Source organism: Neovison vison, chromosome 9, assembly GCF_020171115.1.
Source record: "Neovison vison isolate M4711 chromosome 9, ASM_NN_V1, whole genome shotgun sequence".
Classification (NCBI taxonomy): domain Eukaryota; kingdom Metazoa; phylum Chordata; class Mammalia; order Carnivora; family Mustelidae; genus Neogale; species Neogale vison.
The window spans coordinates 77,619,484-77,645,288 of record NC_058099.1 but is presented as its reverse complement, the minus strand read 5'-3'; the positions used below and the strand labels follow the sequence as shown (position 1 = coordinate 77,645,288).

Genomic DNA, 25,805 nt, shown 5'->3' with positions numbered 1-25,805 from the left:
TTATTTGACAGAGAGAGAGAGCGAGAGAGAGAGAGAGCGCACAAACAGGGGGAGCAGCAAGCAGAGAGAGAGGGAGAAGCAGGCTCTCCACCATGGCCATGACCATGATCATGACCTGAGCCGAAGGCAGACGCTGGACCGACGGAGCCACCCAGGTGCCCCAAGAGCACACATCTTTCGTGGCACTGTGCTAAGCCACTTAAGTGTGTAACTTCTGCAATCCTCTCCATCACTTCTGTGGACAGCGCTGCTTTCATCCCCAGTCTACAGGTGGGAACACAAAGGCTTAAACAAGTACAGGTTGGACCCGACACAAACCCCCTTCTGCACCTCTCAAAAGCGGCTGCTCTTTTATCCTAAGTTCCCGATCCTCCAACAGTGCGTACGCTCTGGGAACACTTATTTTTCAGGAAGCTCTTCCTTTACCAGACCAACCAGTCTCTGCTTTCCTGAGTATTCACTGGCCTCAGTGAAAAGCGAGAGTAGAAAATTAAGGTGTAGGTGTCTGAGAGACCCTTCTCCTCCTCTTGTTCATCTTGTTCTACCACACAAGACACAACAGGCCTGGGTCTTGTTTTCTTTTTTCTTTTCACCAGGATCTTCCCTTTCACAAATAGAGAATTTAGGGTTTCCCCGCTTCTCCCGACGGCTTTGCTTGCCTTCACCATAGGCCAGAATAACGAGGCCAGGGCAGCCCAGAAGGGCAAGTTGCTTAGTAACTGGAAACACAAATTCCTGTGTCCCAGAGGTAAATGGTACCTGTCGCCGACCCTCCAGGGGTTTCTGGAACATGATTCTTAATGAAACAGCTCCTCCCTGGGATGCCTCAGGAGATGTGGGTCAAGAGTGAAAAATCATCTTCTCACCTTCCTCTAGGGCTGTCACCTCACCTGCCTGTCAGAGGCCTGGCTTATTAAAACAGTCAATTCCCATCTGGGCCTAAAGGCTTCAGGCCATTTCCTCTTTTAACAAAGTCATTTTGGAGTAGGTAAGACGAGGCTAACCATAATTTCGGTTAAGGTATTAGAGATTCAACTTTTCAAGGCTAGCATGTTTGCCCTGTGAAAAATATATTAATTCTCCTCTGGAACGGACTTCCTGGAATCCCTTCCTATGCAGGGAGGAAGAGGCTAAAGAAAGATCAAGAAGGCCTGTTACTGAGACCTGCTCTGTGCAAGCCCTGGGCTGGGGGCTTCACCTACACACCAGCCCACCTAGCAACAACACCGAGAGGCACCGCCTGTAACATCTCAGGACACTGAAACCCTAAGAAGTACTTGGGGACCCCCCCCCAGTTCCAATAGCTCAATCTCAAGCTCCAGTTTGATTTAGTTCCAAAGCCTATGTTTCTTCCATTCCAGCACGCCATCTCTTTATCCAGAAATTTCCCAGCAGTGTGGGAGTGGGGAGGGGAGGCAGGCTGCAGTTTTAAATAAGAAGGTCGGAGTATAGGCCTCGTTGACTGGCTGACATTTGAGCAGAGACTTGAAGACGTGAGGGCATTTGGAAATGAATGAAGGAAACATCCCAGAAAACACAGGGTGAAGGGGTTAGGGCTGGAGCGTCGGGATGGGTCAGAAGAGCACGGGGGAGTTTGAATGGAAGCTGGAACAGAGCTAACAAAGGGCCAGGGGAAGAGGAGGTCAGAGAGGTGAAGACGGCCAGATCCTGTAGGACCGAGCAGGCAGGCCCCAATCCACACCAAATGAGCAATTCCCAACTCAAGCTAACAATGACTTCTTAGAGTACTATCTGCCAGTTCTTAGGAGGGAAGGGGGGAGGGGAGGAAGTTCTTAGAAGTCTGCACCACTCCTCAGACACATCCCACTGTAAAAAAACGAGGCTGCCTTTTGTTAGGTGAGTGGAGACGTGGTAGGAGGGGTGGCTTGGGGTTGCAATGCAGAGTCTCTTAATTTAATAGCCCAGGTGAGAAGTAAGCAGTTGTAGACAAAACCATCTCAGAAACTCACTATTCTACATTATTTCTCGCCTGCATATCTGGTAGCTACACACATCACATGGATTCTAGTTCATAAACAACACAGCCAAGAGTTGAACTCATAGAGGCAAAGAGCAGAATGGTGTTGTCAGGGCCCGGGGACAAGGGGAAGATGTAGGTCAAAGGGTACAAACTTCTAGTTACAAGATGACTAAGTTCTGGACACCTAATAGACAACGTGGTGACTATAGTTAATAAGACTGTGCTGTATACTAGAAACTTGCTAAGTAGATATTAAGTGTTACACACACACACACACACACACACCCTCTGAAGTGATGGATGTGTTCATACTGTATATGTGTATCAAAACATCACAGTGCACACTTTAAATATATGCAATTTTTGTTAATCATACTTTAATAAAACTAAGGAAAACATTTTTTCAATGACTACGATCTGCCCTGGCTAAAAGTCTGCTTCAGACATGTGGTATCTACCAGAATAAAACCGCCTGCCCATTCGTTAGCTTCCCTCGGCTCTCCGGGAGCTTTCCTTTAGCTCATCAGAAACCCATAGGCATCAACATTTCCGCAGCTTCTCTCAGACGTGCCTGCACTCATGTCAGCTGGCTGAGAGAGAATTCCCGGACTCTTCGAGAATGGCAAGAGAAATAACTATTCAAGATTTTAGAGCCTCTGCCAGAATGCAGCCAAAGAGATTACCCACTACCCAGTGCCCTTTTATAAGAGGATACAAATAATTCCTCCTGAAGAGATAGAATTGTAGTGCTAGCCAGAGCCAGCCAAGAAGACCAAGCAAGGAATGGGGATTCCCTCTTTGCTCTGGCTTCCAGAAAACTTGGAGTGGAGGTTTGTGCTTAATAACTACCCATCACAGGGGTGCCTGGGTGGCTCTCTGGGTGCTGTGGGCTCTGCCTTCAGCTCGGGTCATGGTCCCAGGGTCCTGGGATCAAGCCCCGCATCGGGCTCTCTGCTCAGCGGGGGAGCCTCCTTCACCCCACCCCGCCACATGCCTTTCTGCCTACCTGTGATCTCTGTCAAGTAAATAAATAAAATCTTTTTAAAAATAATTACCCATCACACACACACACACACACACACACACACCCCTGAAAGGCAAATCTATAAAGACAGAAAGTGCATCAGTGGTTGCCTGGGGCCGGGCATGGGAAGGTGGAGTGACTACTAATGGGCCCAAGGTTTCTTTCCTGGGTGAGGAAAATGTTCAAAAATTTGATTGTGGAGATGGTTGCACAACTTTAAGTAAACTTACAAAGTCATTGTACTCTTAAAATGAGTAAATTTAATGGTATGTAAATTATACCTCAATAAAGCCATTTAAAAAAAAAAATCAATCCAAGATGGATCGTAGACACAAATGTGAAAGGAAAAACAAAGCTTCCAGAAGAAAATAAGACACTACTGGCATGATCTTGGGAGTGGGCAGAGATTTCATAAGCAGTATGCTGGAAGCACTAAGCACATAATAAAAACAATGATAAAATGGGCTTCATTAGAATGGAGAATGTCTGTGAGACAAAGGACATCAATAAGAGAATACAAAGGCAAGCCACAGGCGTAGGAGGGATGTCTGCAATATTTACATGTGACCCAAAACTTGTCTAGGATGTATTTTTAAGACACTCCTACAAGTAAACAAAACAACCCAATTCTAGAAGGGCAACAGACTTGAAAAGGTGTTTCCCAAAAGAAGATACCTGTTTGGCCAATACACATGAATCATGGTTATCTCCATTCCTAGTTCTGTGTCCCAGGGCCTTTCAATTTGTTTAATGGTGTGTATCTGTTATGTTTTGATATTCCTATTTGCCAAAATCCCAACAGGAAGCATATGGCACAATTTAGAATATTTCAGTAAGTTTTCCTTTCCAAAGAAACAGATTATAAGAGTGTGAATTGGGGCACCTGGGTGGCTCAGTCAGTTAAGAGCCTGCCTTTGGCTCAGGTCATGATCCCAGGGTCCTATGCTCAAGCCCCCACATGGTGGGGGGGGGGGTCCCTGCTCAGCAGGGAGTCTGCTTCTCCCTCTGCCTCTGCCTCTCCCCCCTGCTTGGGCTCTCTCTCACTCTCTCAAATAAATGATTTTTTTTTTTTTTTTAACTGAGTTGGGAGCACCTGGGTGGCTCAGTCATTAGGTGTCTGCCTTCAGCTCAGGTCATGGTCCCAGGGTCCTGGGATCAAACCCCACATCGGGCTTCCTGCTCAGCCGGAAGCCTGCTTCTCTCTCTCCTACTCCCCTTGCTTGTATTCCCTCTCTCACTGTGTCTCTGTCAAACAAATAAAATCTTTAAAAAAAAAGTGTGAGTTGGATGGACGGGTAACACCAAGGTAGTGTACAAACCAGGTAAGGAGCAACAAAACTTAACCGCCAACACACACACACACACACACACACACCAGCTGTAAATGGACAAAGGAGACAAGTACTGGGACCCATGGAGAGCGTCCAGCTGCAGAACAGCCTCAGAAGAAGCAGTGATCATGGATCTAGGAACACAAATAGCCTGAGCCCACCTCACACCCTACCTCCTGGGAGGAGCCAGGGAAATGATACCCAGTCCTCACGCTCCCATCCCTGTGGCCTCCAGTCTGGGACCTCCACTGGTGAAACCCTACCGGAAGCCAAAAAGGACAAAGCAGCTCTTGCATCAGTGTCATTGATCTGGTCAGCCCTCTGGGGCAGAGGAGGCCGAGAATGGCTCTGCAGGGAATGGAAGAGAACCGGCCCTGCACTGGAAGCTGCCGGAATCACTTTTAAAATAGGGAATAAATAATGAACAAATAACAACAGTAAAACTACACTCTTGAAGCAGAAGAGGAAAAAAAAAAAAGATTCTTTGGAGACCTATTTGTGAAGATGACGGAAGAGGGAAAAAGGGTAGTGGTTTTCGCCCCACCAAGATAATGCCTTGCATGGTTTGTTTTCTATTGACTGGACACAGAGCTGCCTTCTGTCTACAAGTGAATTAGACATCCTTGGAAATAAGGGCTCTAACTTCTCCTCTTTCTCATTTCACAGCTAGCATCTGGGCACTTGGGGAAGTTATTATCCCACAGAGATATAAAGTGAGTCTTCTCTTCTACACGTACCTCTTCGTTCGAACAGCTTGTAAGGAACCTTCCAGACTTTCCCTGGTCTCCCCTACATCACAACACACCTGCTGAGCTGCCTCATCCCACCCCAAAAAACCCATTCTCTTCTCTTCATCACTTACTCCAACTCTATTCTCAACCACAGTTTCCATTAGTGCAGGACCCAAGACGAGGTCTACATCGATTTTCTTAAAAGGCTTTAAAAGTGTCCATCAAGAAGCATTTCTCAGTTTTATAAGCTTCAGCCTGCAAGGTGATCTGGGACGTTGCTCACTTGCTTCCTATTCTAAACCTCTGTATTGTTGTGCAAAGCAAAAAACAAGCTGTTCCACGAAGAAGGCACTTCTGAACCGGAAATGATCTTGCAGATTTATCCGTGTATAGGTCTGTTGTCTCCTCCATTAGAATGAAGGTTCAAGTGAGCAAGGATCTTGTCTTATCCAGCTTGCGTCCTCAAGGTCTCACACAGCATTTGGCACCAAGTAGGCTAAATGCATCTTAAATAAGTATCTGAATGTGATATCATTTCTTTGAATTCTTTTTTGGTAGCACTCAGCCTAAGTCTGCCATTCATGCTAACTACTCTTGTAATAAAAGTCCACTTGTGGGGTACCTGGGAGGCTCAGTGGGTTAAACATCTGCCTTTAACTCAGGTCATGATCTCATGGTCCTGGGTTGAAGCCCCGCATCAGGCTCCCTGCTCAGCAGGGCATCTGCTTCTCCCTCACCCCTCCCGGGCCCCCACTGATGCTCATACTCTTGTTCTCTCAAATAAACAGATAAAAATCTTAAAAAAAAAAAAAAAAAAGTTCACTGTGATAAGTTAAGGAAACTAATGGAGGTCTCTAAAATCTTTTTTTTAAGGTATGTATTTTTAAATTTTATTTATTTCTTTGACAAAGATCACAAGCAAGCAGAGAAGCAGGCAGAGAGAGAGGAGGAAGCAGGCTCCCCACTGAGCAGAGAGCCCAACGCTGGGCTCGATCCCAGGACCCCGGGATCACGACCCGGGCCAAAGGCAGAGGCTTTAACCCACTGAGCCACCCAGGCACCCCTAAAATCTTTCTTTGAAAAGCTATCAGTCAGCTGGTCTGCTATCTTGTTTCACATCACCAGTGTTCTAAGCCAATCTACTCAATAGTGAAACCACATACAGCCACCTGACTACACTGTTCATCTGGCCCAAAGCATCTTCCTGATCGCATTTACCAAATACCACTCCTTTCACTGCTGGAGCCTCTCTAATATTTAGAACATAAGTGGAAATAACAGTTCTGTATAGCGCTTGGCCACTGGTTTAAAAAAAAATAAAATCAAACAACTGAGCACTGAAAGAAAAATGCAATCATTTTATAATTTTTGAGTTGAAAGGGACATTAAAACTCCTCTGATCCAACAGCTTTCAAATTTTTTGGCAATAACCCATAATAGGATATATGTTTTACACAACGGAGTACACATTCATTCCTTCAACAAATTCAGCGTTGGTACATGTGCCAAGCATGGTTCTAGATGCTATAAATAAAACAAGATACAAAACAGATTTTTAAAATGTAGGCTAATGGAATATAAACTCATCTGTGTATCTTTTGTTCGCTTGCTTGCCGATTTCTTTGTTTTAATGCTGACTACAACCCTCTAAACTATTTCCCAAACTTACTAACGGGCCACAGCCCACAGCTTGAAGACTACTCATCTGATCCTACATTTTTATTTTGTAGGTTTAGAGAGAAGTGATAGGGAGTTTGACTTTGAACCCATTAGCTGAAAGTACGTACAGATACTCAACACAAGATACCTATGAGATATTTAAGTGTACAGGTGTGAAGCTCAGAGAAGATGTTTCGAATGGAGACACAGACTGGGGAGCCAGGCAGTTAAAACCATGCAATGAATAAAGCACTGCAAAGAAAGTACATCATTTTTGTTTGTTTCTAAGAGTGTCCTGTAGGCTGTCCTGAAGAATACCAACATTTAAGGGGTATGCAGAAGAAGTCAAAGAAGACAGTCAGAAAAGCAAGAGAGAGTAGCGTGAAGAAAATTCCAAGGAAGGTCATAGTGTCCACATTGCAAAGACATAAAATAAGGCTGAAAGCATGCATTATATTTGGCAGGTAAAGACCTGGTGACCATTTCTTCCCATAGCAGTTATAATGAGACTTGAGCAGAAGCAGGCAGAAGACAACGGAGACAAGAGTAAGAGACAGTAAGGAAAGACTAGGTTTTCAACGAGCTTGATAAAAAAAAAGGAAGGAGTGAGTGACAGCAAAATAGCTGGAGAATGGGGAGAGACTGGAGAGGAGGGGAAGGATATTTAAAATAAGAAAGACAGGATATTCACAAGGCTGAGGGACAAGAGCCAACAGAGATGGGGGGGGCCCAATATCAATGGGATATTATTAGACAAGCCTGTTACTAAAGCACAGGCAGAGAGAGAAAGAAACTCTTCTGTTTAATGAAGTGGAAAGAGGAAGAATTTAAAGGCAGACGTGGTGAATTGCAGTGATCATTTCAAGATACATACAGTTACCAAATCAGTATGTTGCACCCCTAAAACTAATCTAATGTTATGTGTCAACAATGCTCAATAGAATCTATATTTTTCATCACTGATATGGAGATAGAATGATGATAGAAGCTTCAAAGCTCCTGTAATACACAACAAATGGAATACATGAACAGCAGCCTGTATATACCCTTTCTTGCCTAGGCTTTAAGGAGGAAGCTCCTTTCCTCCCATTAAGAGCTCCACGCATCCCTCAGAAGCCTCCTCCATTTAAGTGGCCTCCATTAAAGATTCCCTCAAGGGAAAAACAGATACTCTAAGGCAGAGATTCTCAAACCTACTGTGCATTTGAGCTCCTTAGACAGCTTGTTAGAACACAGCTTCCTGGGCCCCAACCCCAGAGCTTCAGATACAGTAGAACTGGAGTGGGGGGTATTCTAGAATTTTCACTACTAGGTTCCCAGGAATACTAGTTTCTACACAAATTTAATGTGACAATTAATAACACAAGTTTATTACCTTATAGTTCTGGAATTCAGAACTTTAAGTCCAAAATGCATCTCACTGGGCAAATCAATCAATCAATCAATCAATCAAGGTTTCTGTAGAGCTACCTTCCTTCCTAGAGGCTCTAGGGGAGAATCCAGTTTCTTGCTTCCTCCAGCCTCAAGAACACTCCCGTATTTCTTGGCGCATGGGCCCCCTCTTTCATCTTCAAAGCCAGGGAGGTGTGGGCAAGTCTTTCTCACATAGTATCACCACAAGACTGACCGTTCTGCTTCCCTTCGCCACATTTAAAGACCCTCATGATTACACTGGAAACACTTGGCTAATCCAAGACATTCCCTATCTTGAAGTCAGCCGCTAAGCAACCTAAGGTCACATGCCCCCTTAATTCCCCATTGCCACAGAATTTCACAAACTCACAGGTTCTAGGAATAAGGATGCAGATATCTCTTTGGGAGGCTATTATTCTGCCTACTATACCAGGTGAGGCTGAGGCTACTGCTCTGGTACCATACATTGAGCGTGATGTTGGCTATGATGGAATTGAATACCACAGGATCCAGTAAAGGATAGGGATGGAAGAGTGGATGAGGCCAAAATATATGGAGGAGCAAGCTGCAGGGGGACCCAAAACAAGAGAGATGGCGTCAAGGACCATAGAAACACCAGCAATGAAGTCATCAGAGTGAGTCCCCCAGATGTCATACAGAGAGGAAAGAGAGTAACCCTAGGTCTGGTGATTAAGAAAGAAAGTCTTCCCAGGTAAGATAGAAACCCTGCCCACTGAAATTGTTCTTTGCCAGTCAGTGCTTTTCTGCTGAGGGAAGTCACTGAATATTGATTAAAAACACCTAAATCTAAACGTGTAAGTATTTCCTAAGAGATCGATCAGTTCAATATTCTTGGGGGTACATTAAGATTTCTGATAGTGGCAAGAAACATAAGCCAGTGTTAATTTTTATCCTGAATTGGAGGTTTTCCATTTCTAGAGAACCTGACTTTGGAAATATATGTTGCTTTTAAATAAAGCCTACAGCTGATTTCACTTTAATTTCTTCTTTTTAATTTGGGAATGGAGAAGACTTAGAAGAAAGTATCTTTAACGAGTAGTTTTATCAGGCATTATGATGGGTCCGCAGACTCAGAAGCATGATATATACAAGAGAAGCTGTCACAGGTTTCATGATCATGAGTGTGTGTGTGTGTGTGTGTGTGTGTGCACACATGCTATGTGGGTATGGGTAGGGAGCAGGACCGGAAGGATCTGAGAGGTATGGTTCATATTCTGTGTTCACCTTATTTCTAAGTACTTACGTCAGCCAACTTAACTCTCTCACCTGAATTTGTTTTATGATTATTTTTGTTATTTTAAAGCAAATGTTCATCTATCTTTAACACCAACTCTTCAAGACATCTTTCTTTCAGAAATGAGAGGAAGTGAGTTGAACTATGCCACAAAATAACCTAAGATGGACCATGAACTAAAAACTGTGTGTTTCCCTAATGTGAAGATTCATCTGTGGCCTAAAATAGAAATTCATATCCTTCTCCTATTCCTCTCTTTAGGATAGACCCGCGCTTGCCAAAAGCACAATGTCTTAATGACTCTGTTCCCAAAATGATATGTCCAGCCAGCACTTAGCTTCCTATAAGATCATATGCTCTATTTTCCCATAAACTCTACTGCAGGAAATGGAATTCCACAAGACAGATGGGAGTTATTTCATGGACGGGAACAGAGAGTGGGAAAGCCAGTGAAGAAAAGAACAATCCAGCACATCACTCTGAATTCCCTCAGAGGCTGAAGAGTGGAAAGTGGACCACTTGTCTTCACAGATCAGACATGATAAGCAAAGGCCATTATAGTCCTGCCATCTGCATTCTCCAAGTGAACAAATACAAATATTCCTGAACCATTCCCACAGCAGCTCGGCAGTGAGCTTTCCCAGGAATTCTGTTTCCTTAGCCACCCACCCCTCTGCTTCTGACAGTGAGAAACCTAAATGGTGTCTTTGGATCTAGAAAGACACAGGTGCTCCCCCAGCAGCTCTGAAACGGAGAGCAGACAGTCATGGGGACGATTATCATTTGTGCGAGGTCTGCTGTGCACTCAGCCCTCTCTACACCTCCTTGCACTGAATCCTCATCACAGCCCAGAAAGGCAGGGATTGATCCCTGTATTTTTAATCTGAGGAAGCGGACGTGCAGAAGAAATGAATCATTTGCTCGAGGTCACACGGACATGAAGTGGCAGATCGTAGCCCCAAGCATAATTTGTCAGGCTCCAAAATCTGTATACCACTCAAAGAGCTAAACTCCAAATAATAAGGATGCCCTGCCACTGCCACATCAGTAAGATGACAGGTGATAGTCATTATGGTGCTGGGATTCACCTGAATAGGCTAAATATCCTTGCCCTCTCCTCCTTGAAGCCAGTAATCACCAACGGCAGATTGGTGTGTGAGGCTAACTTTGCTGTTTATCATCATGATCTAGCAAGTGTCCTGTATGCCTCATCCTAAATCTGTAAAGTTGAAAGTCAAAGCAATCACCAAATCAGACGAATTCAAAAGGACAAGGATAGCAAGACGCAAGAATGCAACCTTTTGAGACGCTAATAAACGCTTTGATTTCTCTGTCCTAACACCACACACAGACACAAAACTTTGCTACCATTTTAGGGGTTCATGGATCCCCCGAGGCCCATTTATAGACGTATAAGTCAAGAGACCCAAGTTTTCCTAAACTGGCTTTTCTGTCACTCTGAGGGAAGAACCTTCACTCCTCCAAACAACGAGATGATCACACCAATCCCTTCCCGCTCCCGGGGTCTAGGTGGTCACCTCCTGATCAGTCAGAAAATATTTAAGGACAAAAACGGATATAAGGAGAGACAAGCTCCTCTATACCTCATGACAAAATATTTCTGAGATGTAAGCGAATGTACATTTGTCAATAATATTTTCATTTTATGGGGCACCTGGGTGGCTCAGTGGGTTAATGCCTCTGCCTTCAGCACAGGTCATGATCCCGGCGTCCTGGGATCGAGCCCCGCATCAGGCTCTCTGCTCAGCAGGAAGCCTGCTTCCCCCTCTCTCTCTCTCTGCCTGCCTCTCTGCCTACTTGTGATCTCTGTCTGTCAAATAAATAAATAAACTCTTTAAAAATAATAATAATAATATTTCCATTTTTGAATAAAATTTCTATGCCATCGCACCAGGCTTCATTTTTATTCACCAAATGGCTCTTTGATTTTCCTCACCTCCACAGAACCCTAGGGTCACATAGGAGGAGTGGAGGAGGTCAGACGGTCACAGAACTCCATTTGGTGAAATATGACGGCTACTGCAGCCAGAACAGATGTTCACATCCTTGCTTAACCATGTATCACCAGGGAGCAACTGGAAGGGTTTCGAATTGCCAAATGTGATGCAAATAATTTAAGTTTGGAATAATGGCCAGCACTGAGGAGGCAGAAAACAAGAGAAGTCTTAAAGGTACAGAACCTGCTTAATTCACCACAGTAAAATGGGATGTTTATGCAGTAGATGCCCTCACCTGAGCAGGGCTCAGGTCAGGAGGGCAGAGAAGGTATGCTTGAGCCAAGATATAGAAACAGAAGCATCTCAAGACCCTTCCAGGGACCATAACTAAAATAATTTCAACTTGAGTTTTCTAGGAAGAAACAGTAATATTAAAGGAGAAATAGGAGAAATAAAACCAAGAGAAAGCATCGACATATATTTTATAAGCCAGATACCTTGTAGATGAAGCAAAATAGAGAAATATGCATAATCTCTTCCAGTCCCGTCCATGTTGCTACAAAAGTTGGGTATTCATCCTTTCTGATGGAGGCATAATACTCCATAGTGTATATGGACCACATCTTCCTTATCCATTCATCTGTTGAAGGGCATCTTGGTTCTTTCCATAGTTTGGCGACTGTGGCCATTGCTGCTATAAACATTGGGGTACAGATGGCCCTTCTTTTCACGACATCTGTATCTTTGGGGTAAATACCCAGGAGTGCAATTGCAGGGTCGTAGAGAAGCTCTATTTTTAATTTCTTGAGGAATCTCCGCACTGTTCTCCAAAGAGGCTGCACCAACTTGCATTCCCACCAACAGTGTAAGAGGGTTCCCCTTTCTCCACATCCTCTCCAACACATGTTGTTTCCTGTTTTGTTAATTTTGGCCATTCTAACTGGTGTAAGGTGATATCTCAATGTGGTTTTAATTTGAATCTCCCTGAGGGCTAATGATGATGAGCATTTTTTCATGTGTCTGATAGCCATTTGTATGTCTTGATTGGAGAAGTGTCTGTTCATATCTTCTGCCCATTTTTTGATGTGTTTGTCTGTTTCGTGTGGGTTGAGTTTGAGGAGTTCATTATAGATCCTGGATATCAACCTTTTGTCTGTGCTGTCATTTGCAAATATCTTCTCCCATTCCATGGGTTGCCTCTTTGTTTTTTTTGACTGTTTCCTTTGCTGTGCAGAAGCTTTTGATTTTGATGAAGTCCCAGAAGTTTACAAGCCCTGGGTGCTGTTCATGGTCCCAGTCCATGGACCACACTGAGAGGTTAGAGAAGACTCAAAGCAACTCTGATAAATGCTGCCCTTAGGCTAAATAACAAATGCTCTTCCAACTCTAATACGGAGAGCACTTTTTATGTCTAAGTTGCAGTTCTACAAAACATTAGACAACACATAACTTGTTAAATTCTTCTACACAGCAAAAATGTCCAGAGCACTGACTCTCTATCTTTGCTTCATTCCCACTATCTCCAGTGGAGATTTCCTTTAAAAAACCTGGCCTGATATAACTGAAGCAGCTCTGTTTTCAGAAGATAAGAGCAGTCCTTTTACACCTCGGACACAGTGGCAAGTCAAAGAGGACCAGTCAGGCATGTGGGCAGGGATTCAGTGTGGTTGCCTTAGTAAAATATATTTACAGTAACAGAAGGGGAAGAAAGAAGCTCTCCCAAGTAAAAACCAGAACACTGCATCACAATAGAAAAACACAGTGCCACAAGTAATATCAAATAATATATCTGTAGCACTGCCACGGTTTCCAAACAGAAATAACTCAGTTGGTTTTGTCTTCAAAAACAAGGAGAAAGTCTTACCCATGGTATGAATAACTCAACATTTCCACATTAGTCATCATTACTACCTACACAACGTAGGTCTTATTATTTTCATTTTTACAGGTGTGAATACTAACTCTCAGAGGAACTAAGAAAGTGTCTGGTGCTCACCCCAGTTCTCTCTGGCTTTGCAACTGACACTCTAACCATCATCCTGAGCTACTGTTCCAACCAGCGCTGAAAAACAAGTTTATGAATAGATGAAAAGAGAGTGATTATACCATTTAAGCAAAATAACGATTATAGACTGGCAGCCTCCTCTAGCTACTCCTTACCCACAAGTAGAATGCCTCACCCAGCAGTCCATTAAAGGATTAATATGATCATTAAGAGATTTCTGCTAGGGGCACCTGGGTGGCTCAGTGGGTTAAGCCTGTGCCTTTGGCTGGGGTCATGATTTCAGGGTCCTGGGATCGAGTCCCTCATTAGGCTCTCTGCTCAGTGGGGAGCCTGCTTCCCCCTCCTACTGCCTGCCTCTCTGCCTACTTGTGCTCTCTCTTTCTGTCAAATAAATAATTTTTTTAAATCTTTAAAAAAAGTTTTCTATTAAAAGTGTTGAGGGGAAATAGAAATCATTGTGTTCATTATTTGAGCTTGCTGGGCTTTAGAGAATGTATAGAATTATATATCAAAATATACATATACTCTAGTTTACGCAATAACTGTCCATAGTAAATGCAAGAGTGAACTGTCAACAAGGTCCCCTTTGTAAGAATTAGAAGCCTGGAATCCTACAAGTGGCCATGGGGAGAGAGGCCAGTGTCAGTTAGCAAAGAGTCCCAGGAGTAAGGCAGTCATCAGTCATCTGCCTAAATGCAACACCTTTGAGAATGAAAGGGAGCGTTCAAGGACAACAGGAATAAGTGTGGACCCTCCTGGGCACTCTACTCATGAGCCATGATGGGAGATTTGGACTTTTTCAAGAAGGGAGATGGAGGGAGACCTGGGTGGTTCAGTCAGTTAAGTGTCTGGCTTCAGGTCAGGTCATGAACCTGGGATTCAGGTCATGTCCTGGGACTGAGCCAAGCAGGGAGCCTGCTTCTCCCTCTCTCTCTGTTGCTCCCCCCTGCTTGTGCCCTCTTGCCCTCTCTGTCAAATAAATAAAATCTTTAAAAAAAAAAAAAAGAAGAAGAAGGAGGAGGAGGAGGAGGAGGAGGAGGAAGAGGAGGAGGAAGAGGGAGACAGAGCCACCAAGAGTGGCATAACTCAAATTTGCATTTCAGAAAGCCCATTCTGGCACCTTTGTGAAGAATGGCGTTAGAAGGGGAAGAGGCTGTTAAATCCGAGACACTTGCTCCATAAGAGATGTGTGCTCACATTGTGCTCACAATGATTTGAAACATCCAAAGGAAATACAAAATCCAGGCTAATTTTAAACCCACTAATCTTGACCTAAATTGGACACAAAAAAGTTGAAGTCTTCCAATGCCAAAGCTAGCCACCCACTCCTCTGCTCCTCCTTTGGGAAGGTCTGTTGCATTATAGAAAGCAGAGCCAAACCTTCAGGCCACAGGACACCATCTGGAAATGCAAAGAGTCATTGGCCTCAATAGGGAAACAGCCACAAACAGCGAAATACAAATATCTGTCTGGATTATTGGAATCATTAGTTTGTTTAACAGGTCTTTGTTAAGCATCTCCTGTATGCTGGGCACTGCGAATGTAAATAAAAATATACAGGGCATCATTGCCACCCCCAAGAAACTTACAGACAAGGCAGTTATTATACTACAGTGTGAGAAGCATGGCAGAGATTGGCCCAGGTGCTGAGAGCACAAAGGACGGGCATTTACAACTCAGGAAGAAGCAGTTAATGCCTCAGCTGAGTTTTAGTGTCTTATGACTCAAAGTGCGGTCCCCAGACTTAGCAACATCCTGCAGCACCTGGGAACTTGCTAGGAATGCAGATCCTCGGGCCCCACCCCAGACCAACTAAATCTGACTCTGCATTTTTGCAAGATCCCCAAGATTATTTGGGTGCCCATTCAAGTCTGAGAACATTGTCTTAAAGGATAAGGATGAGGTAGGCAGAGAGAAAGAGAGAAAGAGAGTAGGAGGGGAGAGCTAAGTCTCGGGAAAAAGCAGAAGCAAAATGACAGGTGGGAGGGAGATGGTCCCACATTCCCAAACTGTAGAGATCAACATGCCTAAGCACAGAAGAAATGAAGGCAAGAGGTGGTGAAAGAAAATGCTTCAGAGGAGGGATGAACCCACACCAAGCAGAGCTTTGTGACTCCACAGCCCAGCTAGGTCTTTGCCAAGAGGCCTAAGAGCCCGTGATGTGGGGAACATTTAAAACACTGGCCTGGCAGCAGTGTGGAAGAGGCAGGCTTAGGGACCATGGAGAAAATTAGCGACCCATCCACTGTACCTGCTACTAGGGACACCATGGAAGTCAGGTGGCCCAGGGCTGGCTGAGGTTGAATGGAGCCAAGCAAGAGTCATCTGGCACAAGCCTGAGCACTTGGAGAGGAGAGCTTAGCTGGTTATGTGAAACCAAGAAAATTTCTTTCTAGAACTATTTGTTTTCCCCTAATTACATGGCTTTCCAGCTAGCTTTGTGCCAGAAAGAAGTAAAAGGAAAAGCACTCAAAGGGTTTTCACCACTGGATCTCAGTTCTGGAAATGGGTCTTGAGCAGGATTTCCCAAAGTCACGTAGAAATGGCAATTGCCTGGGCTACGTGTTCAAATTTCCAATTCCCAGGCCTCAGTCCCACACTATGGAATCTGAATCCCATGGGAGTGGCCTGGGGACTATGGGCTTGGGGTACTAAGGGGATTCCACAAATCAGGAAGCCCAGGCCTCCTTGGGGGCAGGGTGTGGAGAACACGGGAGAACTGTGGAGGTTCTGTGAACTGTGGAGAACACAGGGGCAGCACCTTCCTCTCAGTCACAATAATCCAGGAGCTTGGAGGGTGCTGAAGGAGCTATCTAGAGGGGCTGTTCAGGTCACACACTCCTTAGGCTTGTGTGATAGCAGTTTAGAACAGTACCACTCTTGAAGTGTTTACTGTACATCTTTAATGGTGGGCTTGTTTTTCTCCCCATATTTGATTCATTCAATACTCATCATTCAAACACCTGTTTCCCAGGAACCTATTAGGTATAGGCAATAAACTTGACTTTTCCGCCAGATGAAATAAAAGTGTCAATTGATGTTAGTATAAATTGACTCCTGAACTTTGTTTCATGTATATATATGGTGTGTGTGTAATATACCCATCCTACTCAGTACCTTTACACCTTTTAAAAAGAGAAGTCTAGGGGGAAGAAATGGGCAAAAAACTTGAATAGGTATTTTACAGAAAAGAAAACTCATAAGGCCAGCAAACATGTGAAAAGATGTCCAACTGATCAGTAATCAGAGAAATACTAATTTAAAAACAAGACACCATTTCTTCGCCATAAGAAAGGCAAACATTTTAAAGTTTGGCATTTCTGAGGGTTGGTGGGATTCTGAGCAACCAGAAACTCTCCTACACCGATGGCAGGGCTGTAAATGAGCACAATCACTTCAGAAAATGATTTGGCAGGGGTGCCTAGGTGGCTCAGTTGGTTAAGCGGCTGCCTTCAGCTCAGGTCATGATCCCAGGGTTCTGGGATCAAGCTCCGCATCAGGCTCCCTACTCAGTGGAGAGCCTGCTTCTCCCTCTCTCTGCCACTCTGCCTACTTGTGCTCTCTTTCTATCTCTCTGTCAAATAAATAAATGAAATCTTAAAAAAAAAAAAAAAGAAAGAAAGAAAATTATTTGGAATTTACCTAACAGAGATGAAAGTGGGCAGCCTGAGAAAGCCTAGAGAGAGTCTACTACATGTGCACTAGGAAATATGTGTAAGAATGTTTACAGCAGTTTGTAATAGAAAAAAGCTGGAAAAAATTCAAATATTCATCAACAAGAGAATGGAAAAGTAAGTTCATATACAAATACAAACACAAGCATCACATAAAAATAAATAAAAATCTTCAATCCTCAGTTCATTTAGTGACTTATTACTGTTTCCATTACTTAGTAAGACAAGTACTCAATGTTTTTCACATATTTCTAATTATTATAAAAACACTGTAAGGTACGAATATCCTATATTTGGAAAAAATAAAAGGGATCCTTTAGACTAACATCACACCACTGGGAAAAGCTACAGCTCAGTTTGTTCCCTAAAGTTCAAAACCAAAGTTTTCTTTCACCATAGTTTTTTTCACAAAAAATTCAACCACAATAGTATGTGTTAAACTTATTACCTTGATCTTGATATAAGCACAATAACAATTAATACCTGCAATGTTGCTCTTGATATGTGGCCCTATTCTTCACTGAAACTAAACACCAAAAAAAAAACCAAAAAAAATCCAACTCATATGCCAGCAACTAATAATAGTCTGGTCTCCTTGAAGGGGAAAAAAAAAAAATGAAACCTGACTGAAGTCATCCCTACTTAATCTAGGCTGCATTTTTTTGTGTTGAATTATCTGTAATTCAGGAGAATTAACATGAATGATACACACAAAATGTTCAGATTAAAAGAAAATAAACAGATAATACTTCTCTTCAGAGTAATTCATAATTGGCCATCAGCTTCCAGAGCTCCCGTCAAATCTGTAGCCCTCCTTCTGTGATGTCCCACCACTGCTCAGGACGGAGGCGCTCTGTCCTTAGAGAGCTTCCTCTCAGGTTCCTGTCGCCCTGAAGATCTCTCTTGACCCCATCTATGCCCCTGCTCTTCAACTCAGCCCCATCAACTATTTATCCCAACTCCAGCTTTCGTCTTTAGTATTTCCCACTCCCTTTGATCCTTCCCCTCTGGTGACAAACATGTTCCCCATGACATCCTTTGCTCTGATAGGCACTCACCACTAAGCTCTCCCTCACTCCCTTTCCTACCCACCTTCTTTTTTTTTTTTTTAAGATTTTATTTATTCATTTGACAGACAGATTGCAAGTAGGCAGAGAGGCAGGCAGAGAGGGGAGGAAGCAGGCTCCCTGCTGAGCAGAGAGCCCGATGTGGGGCTCGATCCCAGGACCCTGGGATGATGACCTGAGCCGAAGGCAGAGGCTTTAATCCACTGAGCCACCCAGGCGCCCCTCCTACCCACCTTCTTGACTGAGCCCAGCTTGGACCACTATCCCACTTCCAGTCTCTAATTACTTTTCCCCAATTCCTTACCTACAACTCTGGATAACCACGTCTCTTCCCAGGCCCTCATGAGGCTTCAGTGAGAACATGTGTATGATGCCTATTACCAAGTGTGAGCTCATCAGTCCTCCACTTGTTAAAATTCTTTTCTCTCTTGGGTTCCACTGAGCTCCCAATTCTTTTTACTGGACCTTGGTCTTTGTCTCTTACCTCTGTCAGTAGCTTAGGGAACTCACCAATCCCCTAGCTCCCTCTCTGCAGAGAAGCAGATGATGCTCAAGCTGTATATCCAGACTTGATGTCTCATCTGTAGATCAACAGATCCCAAGCCAAACTCACCACCCTGATCTTTCAGAACTCCACTATTTATCAACTGCCTTTCCTGGACACCATTTGGCAGTTTCTTAGACTTGAGACGGCAACCACCATGAGCTCCTCTGTTTTCCCATCACTTACTAAATAAATCCAGTCTTATTCTGTACAACCATAATGCTTTCATCAAGCTCTTCCTCGTTGCACTGAAGTTACTTTACTCTTACTCTTGGTATCAACATGAGTTGAGTTGAAATTTCAAGAGTGTCTCGCCTAATTAATCTCCCTGCTCCTCTACCTCATCCCTCCTCCTTATCCTACAAACCAGGGCAAAGAAATCTTCCTAAATACAGCCCTATTTCTGCCACTATCCCCTCCCTCTGCAGCCCACTGCACCTGCCAAAGATCTAACTGACTAATGCTCAGAGTTAAAGAGTAATTAGCAGACTGACAGGGAAACACAATCAGTCTCTTCACATATCTGTTCAAGTTGTTAAAATTACAAACTTATGACCATAAGAAAAGAAAAACTCCTTTTACTTTCACAAACTTGCTTGATTTTTTTTAAAATTCTATTTTTGCACACCAAGGAGTCAGGAAATATTTGCCTGTTATTGTCTTTAAAGTTTAAAGCCAGCAGCCATCACACCAAAAAATAAATAAATAAAACACATCCAAACTGGTAAAGAAGTATGACTGCTATTATTGGAAGATGATAGGACAACACATACAGAAAACCCTAAAGAGTTCACTTTAAAAAAAAAAAACCTATCAGGGCGCCTGGGTGGCTCAGTGGGTTAAGCCGCTGCCTTCGGCTCAGGTCATGATCTCAGGGTCCTGGGATCGAGTCCCGCATCGGGCTCTCTGCTCAGCAGGGAGCCTGCTTCCTCCTCTCTCTCTCTGCCTGCCTCTCTGCCTACCTGTGATCTCTCTCTGTCAAATAAATAAATAAAATCTTTAAAAAAAAAAAAAAACCTATCAGAACCAATAAATGAATTCAGTAAAGTTGTGGACACAAATTAATACACAGAAATCTGTTGCGTTTCTATACACTAATAATGAAGTCACAGAAAGAGAAATTAAGCAAACAATCCCACTTACAACTGCACCAATTAATTAATTAATTAATTACCTAGCAATAAACTTTACCAAGAAAGTGAAAGACCTGTACTCTGGAAACTGTAAAGCAGTGGTGAAAAAAAAATTAAAGATGACCCAAACAAATGAAAAGATATTCCATACTCATGGATTGGAATACCCAATATTGTTAAAATGTCCGTACTACCCAAATCAATCTACAGATTCAATGCAACCCCTATCAAAATAGCAGTAGGGTTTTTTCACAGGACTAGAATAATACTAACATTTGTATAAGACCACAAAAGACCTCGAATAGCCAAAGCAATCTTGAAATAGAAGAACAAAACAGGTACCACAATCCTAAATTTCAAGATATACTACAAAGCTATAGTAATCAAAACAGTATGGTACTGGCACAAAAACAGAGGCATAGGTCAATAGAACAGAATAAGAGCCCAGAAATATACCCACATTTATATGGTCAATTAGTCTTTGACAAAAACAGACAAGAATATACAATGGGGGAAAGACAGTCTTTTTTAATAAATGATGCTAGAAAAACTGAACAGCTACATGCAAAAGAATGAGACTAGACGACTTTTTTATACTACACACAGAAATAAACCCAAATGGATTAAAGACCTAAACAGGAGACCCAGAACCATAAAACTCCTAAAAGAAAACATAGGCAGTAATTTTTTTTTTACATTAGCCATACCAATATTTTTCTAAATATGTCTCCTCAGGCAAGAAAAACTACTGTGACTTCACCAAAATAAAAAGCTTTTGCACAGCAAAGAAAACCATCAACAAAAGGAAAAGATAACCTACTGAATGGGAAAAGATTTTTCAAAACGATATACCTGATGAGGGGTTAAAACCCAAAATATAACACACACACAGAGCAAACAATCTGATTAAATGAATAGACATTTTTCCAAAGACATACAGATGTCTTGAAAAGATGCTCAACATCTCTAAACATCATGGAAATGCAGATCAAAACCACAATGAGATATTACCTCACACCTATTACCATGGCTGGAATCAAAAAGATAAGAAACAACAGGTTTTGGCAAGAATATGGAGAAAGAGGAAGCCTTGTGCCCTGTTGGTGGGAATGCAAACTGATGCAGCCACTGTAGAAAACAGTATGGAGGGTCTTCAAAAAGTTAAAAATAGGGGCGCCTGGGTTGCTCAGTGGGTTAAACCTCTGCTTTCGGCTCAGGTCATGATCTCAGGGTCCTGGGATTGAGCCCTACATCGGGCTCTGTGCTCAGCAGGGAGCCTGCTTCCTCCTCTCTCTCTGCCTGCCTCTCTCTGCCTATTTTGTGATCTCTGTCTGTCAAATAAATAAACAAAATCATTTTTAAAAAAGTTAAAAATAGAAATACCCATGATTCAATAATCTCACGTAGGTATTTACCCAAAGAAAACAAAAACACTGATTCAAAAAGACATGTGCACCCCTATGTTTACAGCAGCTATATATATATATATATATATATATATATATATATATACACACACACACATATACATACATATGTGTGTATATATATATATATATATATATATATATAAAACAGAATATTACTTGCCATAAAAAAGAATGAGAACTCGCCATTTGCAACAACATGGATGGGCCAAAGGAGTATAACATTAAGTGAAATAAGTCAGACTAAGAAAGACAAATATCATATGTTTTCACTTATATGTGGAATCTAAAAAACAATACAAAGAAACCAAAAAGTAGACCCACAAATATAGAGAACAAATTGGTGGTTTCCAGAGGGGAGATGGGTGAGAGAAAGTCAAGAGGTACAAATTTCCAGTTAAAAAATAAGTAAGTTAGAGAGATGAACAGCACAGCATAGGGAAAACAGTCAGTAAAAAATAACATTGTATGGTGACGGAGTGACTATACTTATCACAGCAAGCCCTGAATAATATACAGAACTGTTTAATCAATATGCTGTACAACTGAAACCATATAACATTATATGTTAATTAGACTTCAACTGAAAATTTCTTTTAAATAATAATAAAGTTTCAAGTAGAGCCCTACTGGTGCCCCAGTATCCACATCTCTGATGTCTAAAAGTTCATACTCAAAAATTAGAAGACATCTTCTAAAATCTGAAAAGCCGGCCTCTCTTGAAAACTCGCTTGATCAGGTAATGCTCGTTTAGCACCGAGTTGATGACAAGAAAGGCAATGAGCCGGAGGAGAATCACACGTGGTGGCCCCACTGGCCAGGCTAGGCCCTCTACTCTAATTAGTTCACTGGCACCACTACCTAGGAATTTGAGCAATGTGGTTTTATTGTCATTTATATAAAATTGCCATTGGAGCCCCTCGGTCCCACACAGTATGCCCAGCAAGTTCATGAGCAGCATGTCCTTGTAGATGGGATCCATGGGCCCCTCATGAACCCACTGAAGAAGCACATGTGCATTTGTCACTTATTAGGACTGTCCGAGAGCAGGTGTTTCATGTCACCATCCACTTTAGATGTCCTACTTCCCTCATCCAACAAGAGTTCCAGCCATAAATGATTGTGACATTGGCATAATATATTTCTTGTTTTGCAAAGTGAAACTCACACCATGTGTGCTTCCAAATGTTTATTATTCCCCTGTGAATAATTTATCTGAGTACATTTCCAGGATTATGAATTAGGATGACTTGTTCTGCTCTCCATCATCTTCGTTTTCTTAAAAATCCTAGGATGAACTTAATTAAATTCCAAAGCTTGAATTTATCTTACGTGGTTTTTAATCCTTTCCTTCCTTATTCTGTTCTGACTTTCTTTCTCTTCTATTTTTAACTTTTCACATTGCGCTTCACAGGTTATAATCTTTAACAGCTTTGTGGTTTGGGTGTGTGTGTGTATGTGTGTGTGTGTGTGTGTTTAACACTGAGGTTAGACATTTGTCATCCCTGCTATTTTAGTTCCAAGGAGTAGCACCTTCGACTGAACTTGTAAAGGTGTCAAAAGTGTTGCTTGCCTTGGCCTTCCTTTTTCTGTGATTCGTTGATTCTAAAGCCCATTTTTATTTCTGCCATCTCCCCGCTCCATTACTATGCTGGCTTTCCCATTTTTGTACCTGCGTTTCGCATTATTTATCCAGGATCTCACCCCATGACCTGGCCTGAGTTCTAATCGGAAGTTTCCATCTGCCTTTCAGGAATGAGCTCTTATCAAAAAAAAAAAAAAAAAATCACTGAGTCATAAACATGCCCGCTTGCCAGCTGCTAGCCCCGCGCTCGGAAGGGAGAAGCCACTCGGTTAATGTGTCTGCCTGCTTCCGAGAAACCCTGAGACTCTTCAGAGAGACCCTGGGCAGCTCTAGACACTGACAATCCTCACTAGGCACCGAACACCCCAGTTCCGTGCCCCGAACGCAGTCCTGGGGCAGCGAGGTACACCCCGCAGGGCGGGACTCGAAACACAGCATTTCACAAGACTTCCCGGGGCTCCCACCCTCTAGACACCTCGCGTCCTGCCGGGATGACGAGCCCTTCAGAAGCCCCGCCACCTCCTCCCCAAACTGCCTCTACAGCTCTGGCCTTGCCGCTCGCCGGGGGCAGTCTCGGCCTGCATCCTTGTGCTTCCCTGCGTCAAGGAATCCAGGAATCCGCTCCCCGGAGAAGAGCAGAGTGCCCTGCCAGATGGCAAGCCGCCACCGCGCTTGCCCCATGGCCCCGGAGGAATGCGACTGTGCGCCCTGCGCGGGCCGCCTCCGCACACGGCCGCCCCAGCCCACGCTCCCCAGCAGCCCACCCACATTCCAGGGTCTTCTGTATGAATCACGGTGAACACCACCGCCGCACTGCAGAAAATGCCGCTCACGGCTCCAGGCCCTCTGGAACTTTCCGGGAAGTCCGAGCCCAGCGGGCTCTCCTTTTAAAACAAACCCAAAACCTGCCGAAATACCTGGTTGTGAGTATAATATGAAAGGGATGTTAGTGGACATGCAATACAAGTTCAAGTGCAATAGGAACGCACTTAGAATCATTTTCGTTCTTAAACTGTTCTTCATTTAAAAAAAAAAAAAAACCTAGGGATGGTGAGAAGGCCAATGAGAGCTTGTTTAGTGTATTATATTAGCAAAGGACATGGGCGGAAGTGACCTTGAACCTCATCATAAAATTGTTTGTTCAGCAATAATGGTGGAAGCAATAGTCTAAGAGAGACCACAGGAAAAGAAGAGGAATTAGGCCTTCTCCCAGAACTATGTCTTCTGCCTTTCTTGTCTCCCTTACAGCAACACTCTTTAAAGGGCAGGAGTACAAAACCGTACCATCTTGCTCAGCTCTGCAAACTCCCCTTTCCCACCTTCTCTGTAGACGGGCAGGGGGCAAAGTTTGAGGTTCCTGGACTGAAGGGAAATGGAACATTTTATAAACTTCTTTCCTCATGGCCACAGGCTTAAGCAATTTGCTTTCACAAGTATCAGATACACCCCAAACTAAAAAGAGAACACCTCTCCTGGCTCGGGTGTTCCATGCCTGGTTTACTGGACCCTTGACCACCTGAGTCTCAGGCGGAGTTCAAGGTCATTTTTAAGATGTCGCACAACTGGTCTCCAAAGGCCAGAAAAGGGGGAATTTGACTTGTTGTCCCAGGCAGTGCTGTTAGACACAAAGGGACTTCAGTTCCCAACCTGGCCCTGGCCCTGGCCCTGGCCCTTCCTGGCTGTGTCACCTGGGACAAGCCACATGGTTCTCTGAGCCTCAGTTTTGTCAGCTGTGAATTGAGGCAAATGACCCCAATTAAGTGAGATGGTGCGCGTGAAGCACTTGGCACCCTCCCTGTCACAGGGCAGGGGTCTCATAAGCTACAAGTCCACCATCCTTTCATGCTTAACGGGCTGTGTGGCAGTGAGGGTTCTGGATCATTAAGTCATTTTAACAAGCTTCTGAAAGCAAACTAGTTCATACCAAAGAAGACACAAGCCATGTTTATGAACAATTCTCTCCCAATGTCTTAGACTTAAAGCTCAGGGATTCACATGGTTTCCAATGTAGAACAAGGGGTGGGGTGAGGGGGAAAAGTGTTGCACCAGGATCAGTGATTTATGACCTTTCCTTTAAAAAGGAAACTGTAGGGCGCCTGGGTGGCTCAGTGGTTAAGCCGCTGCCTTCGGCTCAGGTCATGATCTCAGAGTCCTGGGATCGAGTCCCGCATGGGGCTCTCTGCTCAGCAGGGACCCTGCTTCCCTCTCTCTCTCTCTGCCTGCCTCTCTGTCTACTTGTAATTTCTCTCTGTCAAATAAAATAAAAATAAAATCTTAAAAAAAAAATAAAAAGGAAACTGTAATTAACATAAGATGCTAAACATCTGAGGGGCACCTGGGTGGCTCAGTCGGTTAAGTGTCTGCCTTTGGCTCAGGTTATGATCCCGGGGTCCTGGGTTCAAGCCGAACATCCAGCTCCCTGTTCAGCGGGGAGTCTTCCCCCTCTCCTGCACATGTATGCTCTCTCTGTGTCTCTCTTTCTCAAATAAATAAATAAAATCTTAAGAAAAAAAGATGCTGGGACGCCTGGGTGGCTCAGTTGGTTGGACGACTGCCTTCGGCTCAGGGCGTGATCCTGGAGTCCCGGGATCGAGTCCCACATCAGGCTCCCAGCTCCATAGGGAGTCTGCTTCGCTCTCTGACCTTCTCCTTGCTCGTGCTCTCTCTCACTGTCTCTCTCTCTCAAATAAATAAAAATCTTTAAAAAAAAAAAAAAAAAGATGCTAACATCTGAATCCCTTATGTAGTGTTCCTCATTCAGAGCCTCAGTTCTATAGAAATCGGAGTATCACACCAATGACTGTTTTTTCTCTCTGTGTTGATGTATTTGTAGAATATGACCATATTGGCACATTCAATATATATTAGAAACACATGTACGTAAGTGCACATACACACAACGCGTGCACGTGGAATGACAGAAAAGACTGGAATACACATGTGAGGTATAAACGTGCCTGATTCTCAGAACATGACATGAGCATCGCACTCAGACTTCCATTTTATTTCTTCTCAGTT

The 25,805-nt window shown here is 43.4% G+C and overlaps 1 protein-coding gene across 3 annotated transcripts in view; it reads right to left on the bottom strand.

Moving 5' to 3' along the window:
• The window catches only part of FRMD3 (FERM domain containing 3), a 318,301-nt gene that overhangs the window by 195,176 nt on the left and 97,320 nt on the right, over positions 1–25,805 (bottom strand). The gene's annotated exons all lie outside the window — the stretch shown is intronic.